The sequence below is a fragment of the Hylobates moloch genome, unplaced genomic scaffold (assembly GCF_009828535.3).
Source record: "Hylobates moloch isolate HMO894 unplaced genomic scaffold, HMol_V3 SCAFFOLD_12, whole genome shotgun sequence".
NCBI lineage: Eukaryota > Metazoa > Chordata > Mammalia > Primates > Hylobatidae > Hylobates > Hylobates moloch.
The window spans coordinates 81851298-81870444 of NW_026652287.1; the positions used below are offsets into that span (position 1 = coordinate 81851298).

Below are 19147 nucleotides of genomic sequence, written 5' to 3' on the forward strand. Positions count from 1 at the left end.
ATATACAGTATGCAGCGTTTTTAGATTGGTGTCTTTCACTTAACAAAATACATTTAAGGTGTCTTCATCTTTTCATGGCTTGATAATTTATTTCTTTTTATCACTGTGTAATATTTCATAGTAGGAATGTACAACAGTTTGTTTATCCAGTCATCTAGTGAAAAACATCTTCATTACTTCCAATTTCTGTCAATTACATAGAAAATTGCTATAAACATTCTTGTGCAGGTTTTTGTGTGGACACAAATTTTGAAATCATTTGGGTAAATACATAGAAGTGGAATTGCTGAATTATACATTAAGGCTAAATTTAGTTTTCTAAGAAACTGCCAAATTGTATTCCAAAGTGGATGTACATTTTGCATTCCTAACAGCAGTGAATAAGATCCTATTGCTGGTCAGGCACGGTGGCTCACGCCTATAATCCCAGCACTTTGGGAGGCCGAGGCGGGCAGATCACCTGAGGTCAGGAGTTCAAGACCAGCCTGACCAACATGGAGAAACTCCGTCTCTACTCAAAATACAAAAGTAGCCACGCATGGTGGCAGGCACCTGTAATCCCAGCTCCTTGGTAGGCTAACGCAGGAGAACCCTTGAACCTGGGAGGCAGAGACTACAGTGAGCCGAGATCGTACCATTGCACTCCAGCCTGGGCAACAAGAGTGAAACTCCATCTCAAAAACAAAAAAAAATCCTATTGCTCCACATCCTCACCAGCGTTTGATATTGTGAGTGTTTTGGATTTTAGCCATTCTAATAGATGTGTAGAGATAAGACTGATAAGACTGAATTTTAATTAGTTTTTTTGTTGTTGTTGTTGTTCAAAGTGTTTTTCATTGTTATCTCCACTCTTTTGGGTATAAAATTAGTTGTCTCTGCCAAGATTTCATGGCCTTAAGTTTCTGCAGTTTCTAGTGCTATTAACTCTTCCTTGCAAACCCAGCAAATCCTTTTTTAATGTCATTGCTTCCTACAACAACTGATCAAATGCAGTCAACGACCAACACACACATTAGTAGCCTGTCTTCCAACTTCATCCCCTAAAGCTAAGAGTTCATTGTGTACATGATCTGCCTCTCATGTTACCTTTGAAGACAGGTTTGCCAAATATTTTTTCCCATAATGTAACAAACATAACATAACATTGATTGTTACTTTATTAGTCAGGGTTCTCTACAGGGACAAAACTAATAGGGTGTATATATATATGTGTGTGTGTGTGTGTGTGTGTGTGTGTATGAGTTTATTAAGTATTAACTCACATGATAGGCTATCTGCAAACTGAGAGCAAGGAGAGCCAGTGTGAGTCCCAAAACTGAAGAACTTGGAGTCTGATATTCAAGGGCAGGAAGCATCCAGCACAGGAGAAAGATGTAGGCTGTGAGACTAGACCAGTCTAGTCTTTTCACATTTTTCTGCCTGCTTTATATCTAGCCATGTTGGCAGCTGATTAGATGGTACCCACCCAAATTAAGAGTGGGCCTGCCTTTCCCAGCCCACTGACCCAAATGTTAATCTCCTTTGGCAACACCCTCACAGACACACCCAGGATCAATACTTTGCATCCTTCAATGCAATCAAGTTGACACTCAGTATTAACTATCACAGGTCCACCCATTGTCAACTTGAACCCATTCACGTCTCGACATCATACATAATCTTCAAATAAAGACAAAATTAAGGTCATAATTACACCTAACATAATACAACTATCCTTCATACAACCAGAAATGCCCCGGTTCCAGCCCAAATACTATTACAAAAAGTTAACAATACTTAAATGCTGATATGAAATCAATAAATATTATGTCACATGATAAAGGAAAAAGGAAATAAAATGAAGATATTTTCTTCGCACAAGTGTATACATGCACAAACATGTATTTAACAAAAGTAGGAGGAAATAGTCATGATAATCACAGTCCTCATTTCTGCAACAGGACATGTGGTCATAGTTGGTGTTGATGACTACCTTCTTCTACTACCCATTCTGTATTCCCTTTGCCTTCACAAGCACCTCAGCAGGTCATGGTTTTTTTCCTGGTGGACCGACCCAAACCTTCATTCCTAAAGGGTCTGGGCCATTTGTAGTCCTGCCTAGATGGTGCTATTGTAGTTTCCCATTGACCTCAATCACAGGGCATGGTAATACTAAGAGACGCTCTAATGGATCTCCTGTACCCCATGCATATTCTTCCTTATCTCCGTTGTGGAGTGGTAGGCTGATTTCATCTTGATAGTCCAGGTCAATCACCACAGCCAAAGCTGTAACTCCCATCTGAGCCTGTTGACTTAAAGGTAGGAAGAGCCCAAAGTGTCCAGGTGGCAATCTTAACTTCCTGCTTAATGGAATAGTTGTTGTGTCTCCTGGTGGCAGTGTTCCTCCCTCTGGAACTAAGACCTGTAGGCCAGCAGAACGTAATGTCATGAGACCAAGAAGCAAAAATTTTGCTAGTGGATCACTAGGGGTGATGGTGAGTGGTGCCACTTCCATTTCCACTCCTTGATTCCTGGATCCTTGAATCCTGGCTATGGGAGAAACAGTACCATATATTGGACGCCGATTCAGAGCATAACACGGCCTTCTGGAGAACTTTGCCCCAGCCCTACAAAGTATTGTCACCAAGATGGCGTTGTAATTGTGACTTCAAAAGGCCATTCCACCATTCTATTAACCCAACTGCTTCAGGATGATGGGGGACATGGAAAGATCAGTGAATTCCATGAGCATGAGCCCACTGCTGCACTTCTTTAGCTGTAAAGTGAGTGCTTTGGTCAGAGGCAATGCTGTTTGGAATACCATGACAGAGGATAAGTCATTCCATGAGTCTACAGATGGTAATATCAACAAAAGTATTGTGTGCAGGACAGGTAAACCCATAACTGGAGTAAGTGTCTATTCCAGTGAGGACAAACCTCTGCCATTTCCATGATGGAAGAGGTCCAATATAATCAACCAGCCACCAGGTAGCTGGCTGATCACCCTGAGAAATGATGCTATAATCGAGGGCTCAGTGTTGGTCTCTGCTGCTGGCAAATTGGGCATTCAGCAGTGGCAGTAGCCAGGTAAGCCTTGGTGAGTGTAAGTTCATGTTGCTGAGCCCACGCATAACCTCCATCCCTGCCACCATGGCCATTTTATTCATGGACCCATTGGGCTATGACAGGAGTGGCTGGAAAGAGGCTGAGTGGTGTCCAGAGAATGCATCATCCTATTCAGTTGATTATTAAAATCTTCCTCTGCTGAGGTCACCCATTGGGGAGCAGTCACATGGGATACAAATATTTTCACAGTTTTTGACCACTCAGACAGGTTCATCCACATCCCTCTTCCCCAAAAGTCTTTGCCCCTAATTTTTCAATCATGATTCTTCCAAGTCCCTTAGTATCCAGCCAAACCATTGGCTACAGCTCATGAATCTTTATGTAATCACATATCTAACCATTTCCCTTCCATGAAAAGTGCACAACCAGGTGCACTGCTCAAAGTTTTGCTCACAGGAAGATTTCCCTTGACAACTGTCCTTTAGGGATGTCCTAGAAAGGGGTTGTAATGCTGCAGCTGTCCACTTTTGGGTGGTAGCAGCATATCGTGCAGAACCATCTGTGAACCAGGCCTAGTCTCCTCTTCCTCTGTCAACTGATCATAAGGAAATCCCCATGAGGTGATTGGTGCAGGCTGGGAGAGACAAGGCAGAGTGGCAGGAGTAGAGCATTTGAGCCACTTCCTCATGTACGTTACTTGTGCCTTCAGGACCTACTCGAGCCTGATCACATATATACCACTTCCATTTGATGATGGAATCCTGCTGTGCATGACCCACTTTATGGCTAGATGGTTCAGAAAGCACCCAGTTCATGATAGGCAGTTCAGGTCACATGGTGACTTGATGACCCATAATCAAATGTTCAGTTTCCACCAAAACCCAAAAACAGGCCAAGAGCTGTCTCTCAAAAAGAGAGTAGTTATCTGCAGAAGATGGCATGGCTTTGCTCCAAAACCCTAGAGGCCTTCACTGTGATTCACCTATGGGGGCCTTCCAAAGGCTCCAAACAGCATTCCTGTGTGCCACTGACACCTCACTCACTATTGGATCTTCTGGGTCATATGACCTAAGTGGCAGAGCAGCTTGCACAGCAGCCTGGACCTGTTGCAAAGCCATCTTTGCAGCCTTTTGGATCACTCAATAAATAGGCCACAGTAACACTCCCAAATGAGGAATGTGTGTTCTCCTAAATCCAAATAGGCCCACTAGGCGCTGTGCCTCTTTCTTGGTTGTAGGAAGGGCCAAATGCAGCAATTTACCCTGCACCTTAGAAGGAATATCTTGACAGGTCCCACACCACTGGACCCCTAGAAATGTTAATGAGTTAGAATGTCCCTGTATTTTAGTCGAATTTATTTCCCATCTTCTGACACACAAACGTCTCACCAATAAGTCCAGTGTGTTTGCACTCCTTGATCACTGGATCCAATCAGCATCATGACATCAATGTAATGAACCAGTGGGACATCTTGCAAAAGCAAAAAGCAATCAAAGTCTCTCCAAATAAGATTATGACACGAAGCCAGAGAGTTGATACACCCATGTGGTAGGATAATAAAGGTATATTACTGGCCTTACAGGTAAAGGCAAATTGCTCTGGTAGGCCTTATGAAAAGGCAAGGAGAAAAAGGCATTTGCCAAGTCAATGGCTGTATACCAGGTACCAGGAGATGTGTTAATTTGCTCAAGCAATAAAACCATATCTGGTACAGCAGCTACAATTGGAGTCACCATTTAGTTAAGCTCACAGTAATCCACTGTCATTCTCCAAAGTTCATCCATCTTCTGCACAGGCCAAATGGGAAAGTTGAATAGAGATGTAGTGGGAATCACCACTTCTGTGCCTTTCAATTACTTGATGGTGGCACTAATCTCTGCAATCCCTCCAGGGATGTGATATCTTTTTTTATTTACTATTTTTTGAGGTAGAGGCAGCTCTAATGTCTTCCATTTGGCCTTTCCTAGCATAATAGCCATCACCCTACCAGTCAGGGAGCCAGTGTGGTGGTTCTGCCAGCTGCTAAGCATATCTATGCCAATTTTGCATTCTGGCACTAGGGAAATGACCACAGGATGAGTCTGGGGACCCACTGGACTCACTGTAAGTTGGACCTGAGCTAAAGCTCCATTAATTACCTGACCTTCTGTATCAGTCTGTTTTCACATTGCTGATAAAGACATAGCCAAGACTGAGTAATTTATACAGGAAAAAAAGGTTTAATGGACTTACAATTCTACATGACTGGGGAAGCCTCACAATCATGGCAGAAGGCAAGGTGGAGCAAGTCATGACCTGCATGCATGGCAGCAACCAAAGAGAGAGCTTGTATAGGGAAACTACTGCTTAGAGAACCATCAGATCTCCTGAGACCTATTCACTATCACAAGAACAGCACGAGAAAGACCTGTCCCCATGATTTAATAACCTCCCACCAGGTACCTTCCATAACACATTGTAATTCAAGATGATATTTGGGTGGGGACACAGTCAAACCATATCATTCCACCCTTGGCCACTCCCAAATCTCATGTCCTAACCTTTCAAAACCAATCATGCCTTCCCAACAGTCCCATAAAGTATTAACTCATTTCAGAATTAACTCAAAAGCCCACAGTCCCAAATCTCATTCAAGACAAGGCAAGTCCCTTCTGCCTATGAGCCTGTAAAATCAAAAGCAAGTTAATTACTTCCTAGATACGGTGGGGGTACAGGCATTGGGTAAATCCAACCATTTCAAACGGGAGAAATTAGCCAAAACAAAGAGGCTACAGGCCCTATGCAAGTCTGAGCTCCAAAATGATCTCCTTTGACTCCATGTCTCACATCCAGGTCATGCTAATGCAAGAGGTGGGTTCCTATGGTCTTAGGCAGCTCCATCCCTGTGGCTTTGCAGGGTACAGCCTCCCTCCCAGCTGCTTTCACAGGCTGGTGTTGAGTGTCTGCAGCTTTTCCAGTTGTGCTGTGCAAGCTGTCAGTTGATCTACCATTCTAGGGTCTGGAGGACAGTGGCCCTCTTCTCATAGCTTCATTAGGCAGTGCACCAGTAGGAAATCCATGTGGGGACTCTGACCCCACATTTCCCTTCCACATTGCCCTAACAGAGATTCTCCATGAGAGCCCCACCCCTGCAGCAGACTTCTGCCTGGCCATCCAAGCATTTCCATACATCCTCTGAAATCTAGGTTCAGGTTTCCAACCCTCAATTCTTGTCTGTTTGCACTGGCACACTCAACACCACATGGAAGCTGCCAACCCTTGAGGCTTGCACCCTCTGAAGCCATGGCCCAAGCTCTTCACTGGCCCCTTTCAGCCATGGCTAGAGCAGATGGGATGCAGAGCACCAAATCCCTAGCCTGCACACAGCAGAAGGACCCTGGGTCTGGCCCATGAAACCACTTTTTTCTCCTAGGGCTTTGGGCCTGTGATGAGAGGGGCTTCTGTGAAGACCTCTGGCATGCCCTGGAGCCATTTCCCCCATTGTCTTGGTGAGGAACATTCAGCTTCTCATTATTTATGCAAATTTCTGCAGCTGGTTTGAATTTCTACTCAGAAAATGGGATTTTATTTTCTATCACATTGTCGGGCTGCAAATTTTTCAAACTTTTATGCTCTGCTTTCCTTATAAAACTGAATGCCATTAATAGCACCCAAGTCACCTCTTGAATGCTTTGCTACTTAGAAATTTCTTCTGCCAGATACCCTAAATCACCTCTCTCAAGTTCAAAATTCCACAAGTCTCCAGGACTGTGGCAAAATGCTGCCGGTCTCTTTGCTAAAACATAATAAGAGTCACCTTTACTCCAGTTCCCAACAAGTTCCTCATTTTCATCTGAGACCATCTCAGCCTGGACTTAATTGTGCATATTGCTATCAGCATTTTGGGCAAAGCCATTTAACAAATCTCTAGGAAGTTCCACAGTTTCCCACATTTTCTTGTCTCCTTCTCATTCCTCCAAACTGTTCCAATCTCTACTTGTTACCCAGTTCCAAAGTCACTTCCACATTTTCAGGTATCTTTTCAGCAACACCCCACTCTACTGGTACCAATTTACTGTATTAGTCCATTTGCACACTGCTGATAAAGACATACCCAAGCCTGGGTAACTTACACAGGAAAAAGAGTTTAATGGATCCTTACAGTTACACGTGACAGGGGAAGCTTCACAATCATGGCAGAAAGCAAGGAGGAGTAAGTCAGGTCTTACATGAATGTCAGCAGGCAAAGAGAGATCTTGCGCAGGGAAACTCCCGCTTACAGAACCATCAGATTTCTTGAGACTTATTTACTATCACGAGAATAGCATGGGAAAGACCTGCCCCCATGATTCAATTATCTCCAACCAGGTCTCTCCTACAACATATGGGAATTCAAGATGAGATTTGGGTGAGGACACAGTCAAACCATACCACCTCCATAACCTAGTTTAGCTGGAAGAACACAATGACATTTTGGATCCCCTGGAATTAACATCAACTCAGGGCTAGTATCCAGCAGTCCCCAAAATGTCTGATTATTTCCCTTTCCCCAGTGGACAGTTACCCTAGTAAAAGGGCATAGGTCTCTTTGGGGAAGGGTGAGACAAAGATTAGCAGCATAAATTGTAGGTAGTGTAGTGGGGTCCTTCCTCAAAGGACACGGCTTCCTCTGTTTTTATAATTCAGATTAGTCTTTTGTCCATTTGACCTGGAAATTTTCTGCTTATATATATTAAGTTGTAATGCAGTGGGCTCCCTATCCATTTCTCTTCTAGGAACACCGTGATTAATTAGCCAATGCCAGAGCTCTACACTAGTCAGACTATGCTGGTGCCACTTTGCCTCTGCTGTCCATTATGGTAGCTATGTCCACCTTGCCTTTGACAGTGGAGTGCTGCAACTTGGCCCCTGACATCTCAGGATCCAATTATTCCCATTGTACTTAAATTTTGTAGTTGATTGACTGTGGTTCTCACTGTTAGATCTGATATACAGATAAGAGCTATTACAAAGCTCTTCAAAGATGCAGGTGCTGTCCTCTATTTTGCAAGGCATTGGTCAAGAGTATATCTTCTAGACCCTCCCAACTGGGATGAGTAAGTCTAAAGTGACTAATCCACTCCACCATCCCAATCTCCCTAAGCCTTTGGATCTCTTCCTCTACATTAAACCAAGGGAGATTAGGCATTTCCAGCTCACTCACAGTGGGCCATCTTTCAATCCATATTTCAGCTAACCAAGCAAATAAACTATTAGAAACTTTTTTTTTAATTCCCCGAGCTGCAACATTAAACACAGAGTCCCTACTTAGTGGGCCCAAATCAATAAATTCAGCCTGATCTAACTCTATCTTCCTTCCACCATTATCCCACACCCTTAATATATATCCACATGCCTGTTCTCCAGATTTCTGCTTATATAAATTAGAAAACTGATGGAGCTCTTTTTGAGTGTACTGTACCAACTCATGGGTCACACTCTCCACAGTCCTTAGCATTTTGGGGTCTAATCATATTTAGCAGCCAACTCCAGAAAACCCAAAGCCAACAAAGGAACTCCATCCTTAATAATCTATTCCTCTAGAACCACTCCTGGTACCAAAATCTGTATTAGTTAGGGTTCTCTAGAGAAATAGAACTAACAGGATAGATATATATATATACAAAGGGGAGTTTATTCAGTATTAACTCACACAATCATATGTTCTCACAATAGGTCGTCTGCAAGCTGAGGAGCAAAGAGAGCTAGTCTGAGTCCCAAAACTGAAGAACTTGGATTAGGCTGTTCGAGGGCAGAATGCACTTAGCACAGTAGAAAGATGTAGGCTGGGAGGCTAAGCCTATCTAATCTTTTCACATTTTTTCTGCCTGCTTTATATTCTAGTCATTCTAGCAGCTGATTAGATGGTGCCCACCCAGATTAAGGATAGGCTTGTCTTTCCCAGCCCACTGACTCAAATGCTAATCTCCTTTGGCAATACCCTCGCAGACACACCCAGGATCAATACTTTGCATCCTTCAATCCAATCAAGTTGACACTCAGTATTAGCTATCACAGTTACCATATAAAATGTATTGCCTTTTATCCAGCCACCAGCTCATAAGTGAACATCATATATTACTTTTTAGTTTTTATGGAGGATGTCTACTTCCTTGTGCTAATTCCTGTGTATGTGAAAATCGACTAATTTTTACATGAAGCCCAAATCCGAGTAATTTAAAGCAAAGGTTTATTTTTCACTCATGCTACACATTCATCTTGGGTCAGCAAGCAGTTTTTCTGTACTTTAACCTCTTTTAGGGTTGTAGGCTGCTAGAGATTCCACTTCCTGAATTATTGCCACTACAGGAAGAAAAGAACATGACAGATTATGTTTCATTCCTCAAAGACTACCACTCAAAGGTGATACATGCCATTTCTGCTCACACTTTATTTGCCAAAGAAAGTGACATGGCCATGCCTATCTTCAAAAAAGCTGAAAGATGCAATTCTTCCTTGTATCCAGAAAAAGGAGAACCAGAAATACTGACAAATAGCACTAGATGTCATCATAGTAGCCTAATCTAATTTTAGAACAATAAGAAAATCTCCACAAATCATATTAAATATTAAATCACATTAAAACTTAATATTAAAACTTAATAACATTCATTTAATATTGCCTAATTTCCTTCAATTTATCATATATATCTACCTCTTTTAAGGTCTTATTGCCAAGAGCAGTTACTCATTTTGAAGTATTTCAAAGATCTTGCAGATTAGACTTTCCTAACAATGCTGTGGACCAGCTGCAGTGGCTCATGCCTTTAATCCCAGCACTTAGGGAGGCAAAGGTTGGAGGATCACTTGAGCCTCTAGAGAGGCTCCAATATTATTAAATTTTTTAAAATTGCAAGCTTCTTTCCTTCTCTCCATCTTTTTCCTCTAAGAAAGATAAAGGTAAACAAAACAATATTACCTAGGATAACTTTGTCTTCATATATAAATATAGAGGCCAAGTACAATTAACATAACAAAGCTAAACTTCTTTTCATCAATTTCCCTAAATATCAAAGTATCTCCAATCCTTGACAATCTGAAAACACATTTCAAGGAGTTTTTCTTTTTTTTTTCCCATTCATTAAAAATAACGTATCAAACAGAAATAGGATTCCAGGACGTTTTAAGAATAACAGGGGATAAAAGCAGACAGCATGAAAAAACTTGGGGTGAACTAGGTAATCTACCAGACATATAATAAAATGCCAATTCTAGAGAGTTGCTTCTGGGTTTCCAAAAGAATCAGAAAATAGGAATTGTTCTCTGTTTGTTTTTCTCTGCTTGTTTTAAGAAAGAAAGAAGCAGAAGTCAAAGACTAACACTTAAAAAAAAAATCCTAAAGGTTTTGAGCAAACAGGGCCCCATTTGAAATAATAGCAATGTAAATAAAGCACTATGTTTTTAAGCCTAAGATACATTGCTTTAATAGTCATGCTCAATTTAAAACTTGCAGCTGTTCAATCCATGATAACTTACTTTAATAATGCTGGTTGTTCCAAAATAAGAAAATTGTATCAAACCACTTCAATTAATTCACATGGAAATGAAAATTGGAAGTAAACATTTAAACATATTCTCAACTATTATAATTCTTTATTCACCCAGGACGCCATTCTGAAAATTTAAAGGAACCTTAACAATGCATGTTCCTCAACTATAACAATTAAAGCACACTGGTGGGAGATTTTGATGGTAGGGGAGATTTTTGCCTGAGTGTGGGCAAGAACAGATGGAGAATTTCTGTACCTCCTCCTCATTATTACTGTGAACCTAAAATTGCTCAAAAAACATATTTTTTAAAAAAGAACACTAAATACCTATTATCTGATTTTCTTTTTTCTTTGTAGTATGTGACATATATTACAATCCATGCGAAGGCATATTGTTTCCTTCCCTGAAGAATAGAAATGTTTCAATAGAAAAAGAAGTTCCTCTTCCCTAAAAGTTATCTGTCCTCTTGTACTCTGGATAATGGCCTCTTCCAATTTGTACAGATTATCCATCTATTCATTTATGTATCCATCCATTCACATAATTTACAAAATTGAATTGACATCCTACAATGTACTCAGCACTGTGCTAAATTTGCATTGAAGATATGGCAATCCTAAGGAACACGTTTGAGAAGATAGGAGAAATTTGACATACAGTGTAACACACAGGGCAATCAGACCCTGGCTTCCATTCCAGCTCCCATTCTCAAACTGGAACAGATTAAAGCTTTCATTTTCTAGGAGGAAGGGAATAAAATAGAAGGGGGTTGTAAACAGGCAAGAAAACTGCAGACAGTGGAAAAGATTTTTATGTTATTAGTATTTACTAGTCCCAGTAGGTGAAGGGCAAAATAACTAGGAGCAGCCTTGGAATTACAAGTGCTGTCCTAGAACAGCCAGTTTTAGTTCCTAGAATCATTTTCGAACATATTTACACCAGGGTGAAGAGCCACTACTAGACGGTGCCAAACTGAAGCAAGAACAAGATGGATTGGGACCTTGCAGACAGACCCCTGGAATTCAGTATCAGTAGCTGAAGACTCAGACTGCATCTCACTAGTTTTGCAATAAAGTAACCCCACATATTAGGTTATTTAATTGTTGGAACGTATTTATAACATTATGGTGGAGAAATTTACCAGAGAGTTCCTTTTTTTTTCCATTGTGAAACAATGCAAAGAAGGAAAAGCACTCGTATTGGTGGCAAGGAATTGAGGAATTTTCTGCTTCATGAATTTCATTTTCTCTGTGAATTAGGAAGACAGTTCATCTTACAAGAATGGGGAGGCAAATACATTAATAGATACTCAAATCATTAAGACTTTAAATCAATGCAAAGTAAAGCAAAAGCGTTCCATTCCCTTCCTTACCATTCACCAACAGATACTGTCTTTCTCTTCTGCTGTTATGACTCTAATTGTCTTTACTTCCTGAATTGTCTATGATTTTATTTCTATTTAGCATGTTTTGTTTGTTTTAACTAAGCCTGTCATATATGGTTTCTGTGTCTCTCAGTTCTAAATTTTAATGTCTTAGAAATGGGAATCTGGGCTGGGAGCGGTGGCCCAGGCGTGTAATCCCAGCACTTTGGGAGGCTGAGGTGGGTGGATCACAAGGTCAGGAGATCAAGAGTATCCTGGCTAACACGGTGAAACCCCGTCTCTACTAAAAATACAAAAAATTAGCCGGGCGTGGTGGCGGGCGCCTGTGGTCCCAGCTACTCAGGAGGCTGAGGCAGGAGAATGGCATGAACCCGGGAGGCAGAGCTTGCAGTGAGCCGAGATTGCGCCACTGCACTCCAGCCTGGGCGGCAGAGCGAGACTCTGCCTCAAAATAAATAAATAAACAAACAACAGCAACAACAAAAAAGAAATGGGAATCTGATGGGGCCAGCCTGACTCAATTGGAGCCACGTAAAAACATGCAGCTGTGGCCAGAAGTCAGCATCATATGGTCCAAATGGCCATTCCTGAGTACAGAGACTATTCCTGGAAATGAGGCAATTGCTATAAGTCAGATAGCCAGACGGTGCATATCTATGGCACTCTCAGCTTTCCCTATGGCCTCTGGGCTCCTCGTTCTCTTCCTTTTCCGGTAGTTCTTTCTGTTCTTGTTAGGCTTCTCTTCCTCCTAAACGCTGGTGTTTTTTGGGATTCTCTTCAAGGTCCTCTTCTCTTCTCTCTTGGACCCTCTCATGAATGATTTCATCTTTTCCCAAGAAAACAATTAACAGTTACCTGGTGATGACTCCTAAATCTGTACTCCTTATACAGATCTGACTCCTAAATTACAAGCTTGTAAAATATTACAGATAAAAGAGCTGAGAGATGAAGAGAAAAAAATTTGGACATCAGAAGTGTCAAAATCATGGGTTTAGCTGGCCTGAAACTAGATCTACTCTATGATGTTTTTAAATAAGAATTCTTTTTTTTATTATTATACTTTCAGTTTCAGGGTACATGTGCACAATGTGCAGGTTTATTACATGCGTATAACTCGTCATTTACATTAGCTGTATCTCCTAATGCTATCCCTGCCCCCTTCCCCCACTCCACAACAGGCCCCGGTGTGTGATGTTCCCCTTCCTGTGTCCGTGTGTTCTCATTGTTCAATTCCCACCTATGAGTGAGAACATGCGGTGTTTGTTTTTTTGCCCTTGCGATAGTTCTTTTTGCTTAAGCCAGATTGAGCTGGTGACTGCAACCAAAAGCATATTTGACAGATTAAGGGATTTTCTTTTAAGGGGGATTCTTCCTCAGTGTTTTCTTTTGCCACTTGTTCACACTTCGTTTCTTGGTTTACCTCTCTCCTTTTCACCCAAAGTCAGTCTAATGTCAATTTCACAAAATATTTTCATAATCATTCTCATCATTCTCACCATCCCCACTGCCATCCTCATTTCCCAAACCAGCACATACACACACATACACACACACACACACACACACACACGCACACTGCAAAATAAACTCAGTCAGTAATCATTTTATTCTTAATAACCTGTTAACTTTAGAGTGTGTAGTTATTAGAATTAATCCAAATTCAGTCCTCTGTTTTCACTAGAGAAAGAGATAAGGTTTTAATATGACCTGCCGTAAAATAAGAACTCAAGAAATCTGAGATCTAGTCCTGCCTATTTTGACAAGAAAACTAGCTGGGAAAACACATGAAAAAACAATTCTGAATTTATATTTCTTCCTTAATAAAAACTATATAATCTTTTCCTAGTAGTGTTATTATTTTATTATTATTATTACTTTTTAGATGGAGTTTCACTCTTTTACCCAAGCTGGAGTGAAGTGGCGCAATATTGGCTCAGCACAACCTCCACCTCCGGGGTTCAAGTGATTCTCCTGCCTCAGTCTCCTGAGCAGCAGGGATTACAGGCCTGCACCACCATGCCCAGATAATTGTTTGTATTTTTACTAGTGACGGGGTTTAGCCATGTTGCCCAGGCTGGTCTCCAACTCCTAAGTTCAGGCAATCCGCCCACCTTGGCCTCCCAAAATGCTAGGATTACAGGCATGAGCCACTGTGCCTGGCTAATTTTTAAAAATTAAAAAAAAAATTTTTTTTGAGACAAAGTCTCACTCTATCACCCAGGTTGGAGTGCAGGGTATGCTTATGGCTCACTGTAGCCTTGACCTCCTGGGCTCAAGTCATCCTCCCACCTTTGCCTCCCTAAGTGCTGGGATTAAAGGCATGAGCCCCTGCGGATGGTCCACAGTGTTGTTAGAAAAGTCTAATTTGCAAGATCTATGAAATGCTTTAAAAATGAGAAACCACTCTCTGACAATCAAATCTTACAAGAAATAGATACACATAATAAAGTGAAGGAAAATTAGGCAATATTAAATGATATTTTAAAATAAATAAACATAAATATATATATGCCATTTTTATCTTGGCATGTACAGGAATAACTGTATTCTTGCTCATACAGACCATACGTTTGTAAAAAATCCTTACAAATTATTTTCATATATTTACAAAACAGCAAACTACATGGAATACATAAATGTTATGGCACCTTGACATGTGTACAAAGGATTTAGTTTAAAGGAACCCAGCCATTTTTTCAATATTATCCAGACATATTTGCATCTCGGGTGCGTGAGTGCTAATCTAGTCTGAAACAAAAAGTTGGACTTCTCATAAATATACCCATGTTTTTGTAGGTAGATTTATATGAAAGACTGAGTACAACAAGTATTATGTATACAGGCCCAGACAATGTTTTAGAATATACACAAGCAATTCTTAGAACATCCAGTAAAAATTAAATTTAATTTGGATTAAATGTAAATGATATATTTTACCTTGAATATATACATGTAGCATGTATTCCAAAAAATCCTGGATAAGACTTGTAATCTTCATAGCAATTGTAATTAAATATTAATTTTTTTGTTAATGTAAAATCTTATATAAAAAAGAGAGCTTTATGATTTGTACAGGATAATAATTTTCTTGCATCCATAAACAAATCCTTCTCAAAACCAATTTCTTTAAGTTAAAAATCTCACTCCTTTTAAAATGTACAGTTAAGTCCTTCCTCAATGTCCTTAATAGTTTCTTGGGAATTGTGACTTTAAGCAAAATGACATATATCAAAATCAATTCTACATAGGCTAATTGATACAAAACAGAGTTAAGTTTCTATGGCATATTTCTGGTCACAAAAGCATCATCAAACTTCAAAATAAATACCCCAAACACTTCTAATAGTAAACACTGAAATAAAAGTAAATGTAAACATTTAAGAAAGATTCATGAAAACAGGTAAGATAATTATTTCCTTAATTATTCCAGTTCAGAGTTGAGGATGGCCACAGCCTATCCCCAAAGTTTAGGGAGCAGGCGGGGAACAACCTCCCTGCCCCCTGCCGGACCAGATGCCATTCCATTGCAGGGTGTGCTCACAGGCACACCCACAAGCACTCAGACCGGGACCACTTAGACACTCCAATTCACTGATGTGTACATCCTAGGGATGTGGGAGGAAACAGGTGTACCCAGAGAAAACCCACACAGATATGCGGAGAAGCTAGCAAATTCCATACAAACCTTGGCTCCAGCTGGAATAGGTCTTTTTCTCAACATTGCCACCAAACAATCTTCAGTGAAACAATGTTATTTGAGAACCTGCTGAATAGCTACCTGTGAAACAATTTGTTACATATAAGTATTCAGAAGGGAAAGGCTAAGAAACAAAATAATATGAAAATTAGAGGCTCAGGAGAAAGAATATAAAGGAAAGAGACTGAAGTCTTAGTCGCTGGTTTAGTTTTTTCTATTAGACAGCTGAATAACCTTGTCCTAGTCACCTGCGTTCCCTTGGCTTCAGCCTTCTTAGCAGGATAAAGGGGATGTTGGCTTTCATAAAGCAAACTCCAATTCACTCTTTGTATCGTATTGTAAGTGTGTCATTTATTATTTAGTGCCGTCAGGAAAGGAATTAATTGATACGTAATGAAGGCACATGCTCAACCTTAGGCAACATTACAATGAAAAGTAAAGGATACATTTTTTTTCCAAAGAGAAATCCACCCATCCTCTGAAATTATCAAATATATTTATGGAAGGGTTACTCCAGTTTATTCTTAGGAAAAAGGAAATTGTGGTTATTCAGATTGTAGCTTGTGATGTTCTCCTGTATTTTTCTTTACCAAATTATGTCTTGTCACTTCCTTTAAATATTTAAAAACTTAGAGAACTGGGCTATAGTTGGGAAATAATGAAAAGCACTAGGTGACCTAAAATTGTTTAGAATGCATTCCTGTTCTATTATAAGAGCAATAGTAAATCAAAGAAGAGTAACTAAAAAAGTTGCCTGGGGCTACTTTAACTTATGCATCAATGGTAGGCACAGGATTCACGTGGTGCTTTGTCTAACTATCAATTTTCTCTTTCTACTCAAAGGCAGATGCAGTAGGATCCACTTAAACATCAGTCTTGTCAAATCAATGTTGGATTTCTCTTCTTCCCTGAAGGCAATTATACTAGCACAATATCATTATTATTGTCGAAGAAGCTGAGACTAGCTCTGTGCTCAAGATGCCAAAATACTTTAGTCACCGCCAAATGAATAGTTCAGCATTTTACAAACATGGCTTTACTTGGACTAGTCTGAATCTTTTGAGATTTTTCAGAAATAAAATATAAGCCACTTGCTCAATCAACAAAAGCAATCAAAGAGAAATGAAGTCAAGCTTCAATGCAAATAAAGGTTAGGACAATAGTCATTTGGGAATACAATAACACCAAGCTCACTACTGAGAATTATTTTAAGAACAAAGAAATGCAATTTAGTCTATTTAGTGGACGAACACTCTAGCGAGACTTTAATCATGGAAGAAATAAACATACCTGGGCTTAAGTGCTTAAACGGGGTGTGTGTTACTCCATCAAACTTCTGGCAATATATATATATATATTTTTTGAGACAGAGTCTCTCTGTCACCCAGGCTGGAGTGCAGTGGTGCAATCTCGGCCCACTGCAACCTCTGCCTCCCAGGGTTCCAAGCGATTATCCTGCCTCGGCCTCCCAAGTAGCTGGGATTACAGGCACCCGCCACCATGCCCAGCTAAATTTTGTATTTTTTGTAGAGACGAGTTTTCACCATGTTGGCCAGACTGGTCTCAAACTCCTGGCCTCAAATTATCCACCCACCCTGGCCTCCCAAAGTGCTGGGATTACAGGCGTGATCCACCGCACCTGGCTCTGGCAATGAATTTTTAAAGCTACCTTTCCCCACTCCTGTTATGCTGCCTTCATTCACATAAAAATTACAAAGCTTCTACTACATGCCTGTGCTTGCTGGTCATGTGGAGGAGGAGGCACCTACTTTGGAAGGTTGAAAATTGTTGTGACAAAGTTATGCATAGAGCGCTAAGAGACAAGGGGAGTAATGTCTGGCCAAATTCAGAAAAATCAAGGTGAGTGTCGCAGAGGAGGAAATTTTTCGCCAAAGTCTTAAAACATATAGGAGTTAAACCACATGAAGAAGGGAGCTCAGGCCATTCTTGGGAAGAGGATACCATTTCTGAATGATAGTTTCAGGCAACTACTGGAATATAGGTTACATGTATAAGAAGAGTGAGAGAGGAAGTTAACAAGGAAGGGGTCAGATCATTGACAGCCTTGTAGGTTAAGCTGAGAAGCTTAAATTTCATCTTGGGCACTATGCGGAGTCATTGGCGAAATGTAAAGAAGTAGAGTAACAAGATTTGCATGTTATAAAATTTTCTTTATATGCAGTTTAATCTATTCGTACATTCAACGAATATTTATTAGCATTTACTATAAGAAATGTGCAGGAAAGGAAAATGCAGCAATAAGCAATAAAGTCAGGGTCCCTGTCCTCATGGAGTTTACAGTTCCCCAGTAGAGACAGGTAATCAATTGTTTATTACTCAAGGAGACCAGTTGGGAGTCTATTTATTTCAATAATCATGGTAAGAAGTGAGGAGGGTCACAATTGAGGCAGTAGTGGCAGAAGCAGAAAAGAAGGGATGCATTTTTTTTTGAGATAGGAGTAGAAGTAACAAGATTTAGTCATTCTGATGACCAAAACCCAGACATGATATTCTAATAATAACTGTGTAGCTGATAAAGAGATTTCACCTATTGAGTGGACATTCTATACCAGGTACTGAAACAAGCACTCTATTTTACTGAATGTTTGTGGAAACTCTGCAAAAATCATTTGTCAATTTTATCAGAAACTGAGGATGTGATAGATTTCAGAAATGATTTTAAGACTTTGCAGAATCTCCCATCAAAAGACAGAGCCTATTTCCTCACAAGGCTTGGTCTTGTGGCTTACTTTGATCAACAGAACACAATGGGAATGACATTCCACCAGCTTAGTCCAGCCCTGTCCTGTGGGTCCTTCTTCTATTGTATCCCCATTACACAGAGCAATCATATGTGATAACAAGACCAAGAAATAAAACCTGGAATGAACCTCATGCATAAAGATTTCCTAAATTTTGTAAAACTTTTCAGGTTCCTCAGGAAATACCTTACTATTTACGTAAGTTTTAAATCACATATTCTCTGTTTCTTGGTCCACATCACTCTCTACCTTTACCATCATGACGCCTTAATTCCTCAGGAAAACTGATTGCCCATTTGGATCAGGAGAAAATGCTAATGTACATGAATAAATCAAGAAATATCGGCACCTTTTAGGATCCTCTGTTAAGCTCTTAGGGCAGAATCTCTGGTGGTGTTTCATAGAAATCTATAAATGCAATTCTATGGCCTTGTAATAGTTTACCATAATAACCATGAGCCAAGAATTCTGCTCTATGGAGCCATTCATGGAATAATACATCAGAGCTAGAAGAGGAATTAAAGAAAATATATTCTAACTCTGTTCTTTCAAAGATGAGAAAACTGAAGTTCAGAAATATTGTCACCAGCCCAAGGTCATACAATTCATTAGTTAGAAAGATGGAATCAAATACAGGTCTTCTAAAAACTCTGACTAATGCTACTGCAACTTAAAACTAGTGCTGCCTCCAATGAATAATTGGTTAATAGCAGGGAAAATCAAAATGGACACTTTCGTCTCCCTAGGAAA

General features: G+C 40.2%; 1 pseudogene; it reads right to left on the reverse strand.

Moving 5' to 3' along the window:
- Positions 1–1949: 1949 nt before the first annotated feature.
- Positions 1950–18658, reverse strand: LOC131380847 (uncharacterized; annotated as a pseudogene).
- Between the last annotated feature and the right edge of the window lie 489 nt (positions 18659–19147).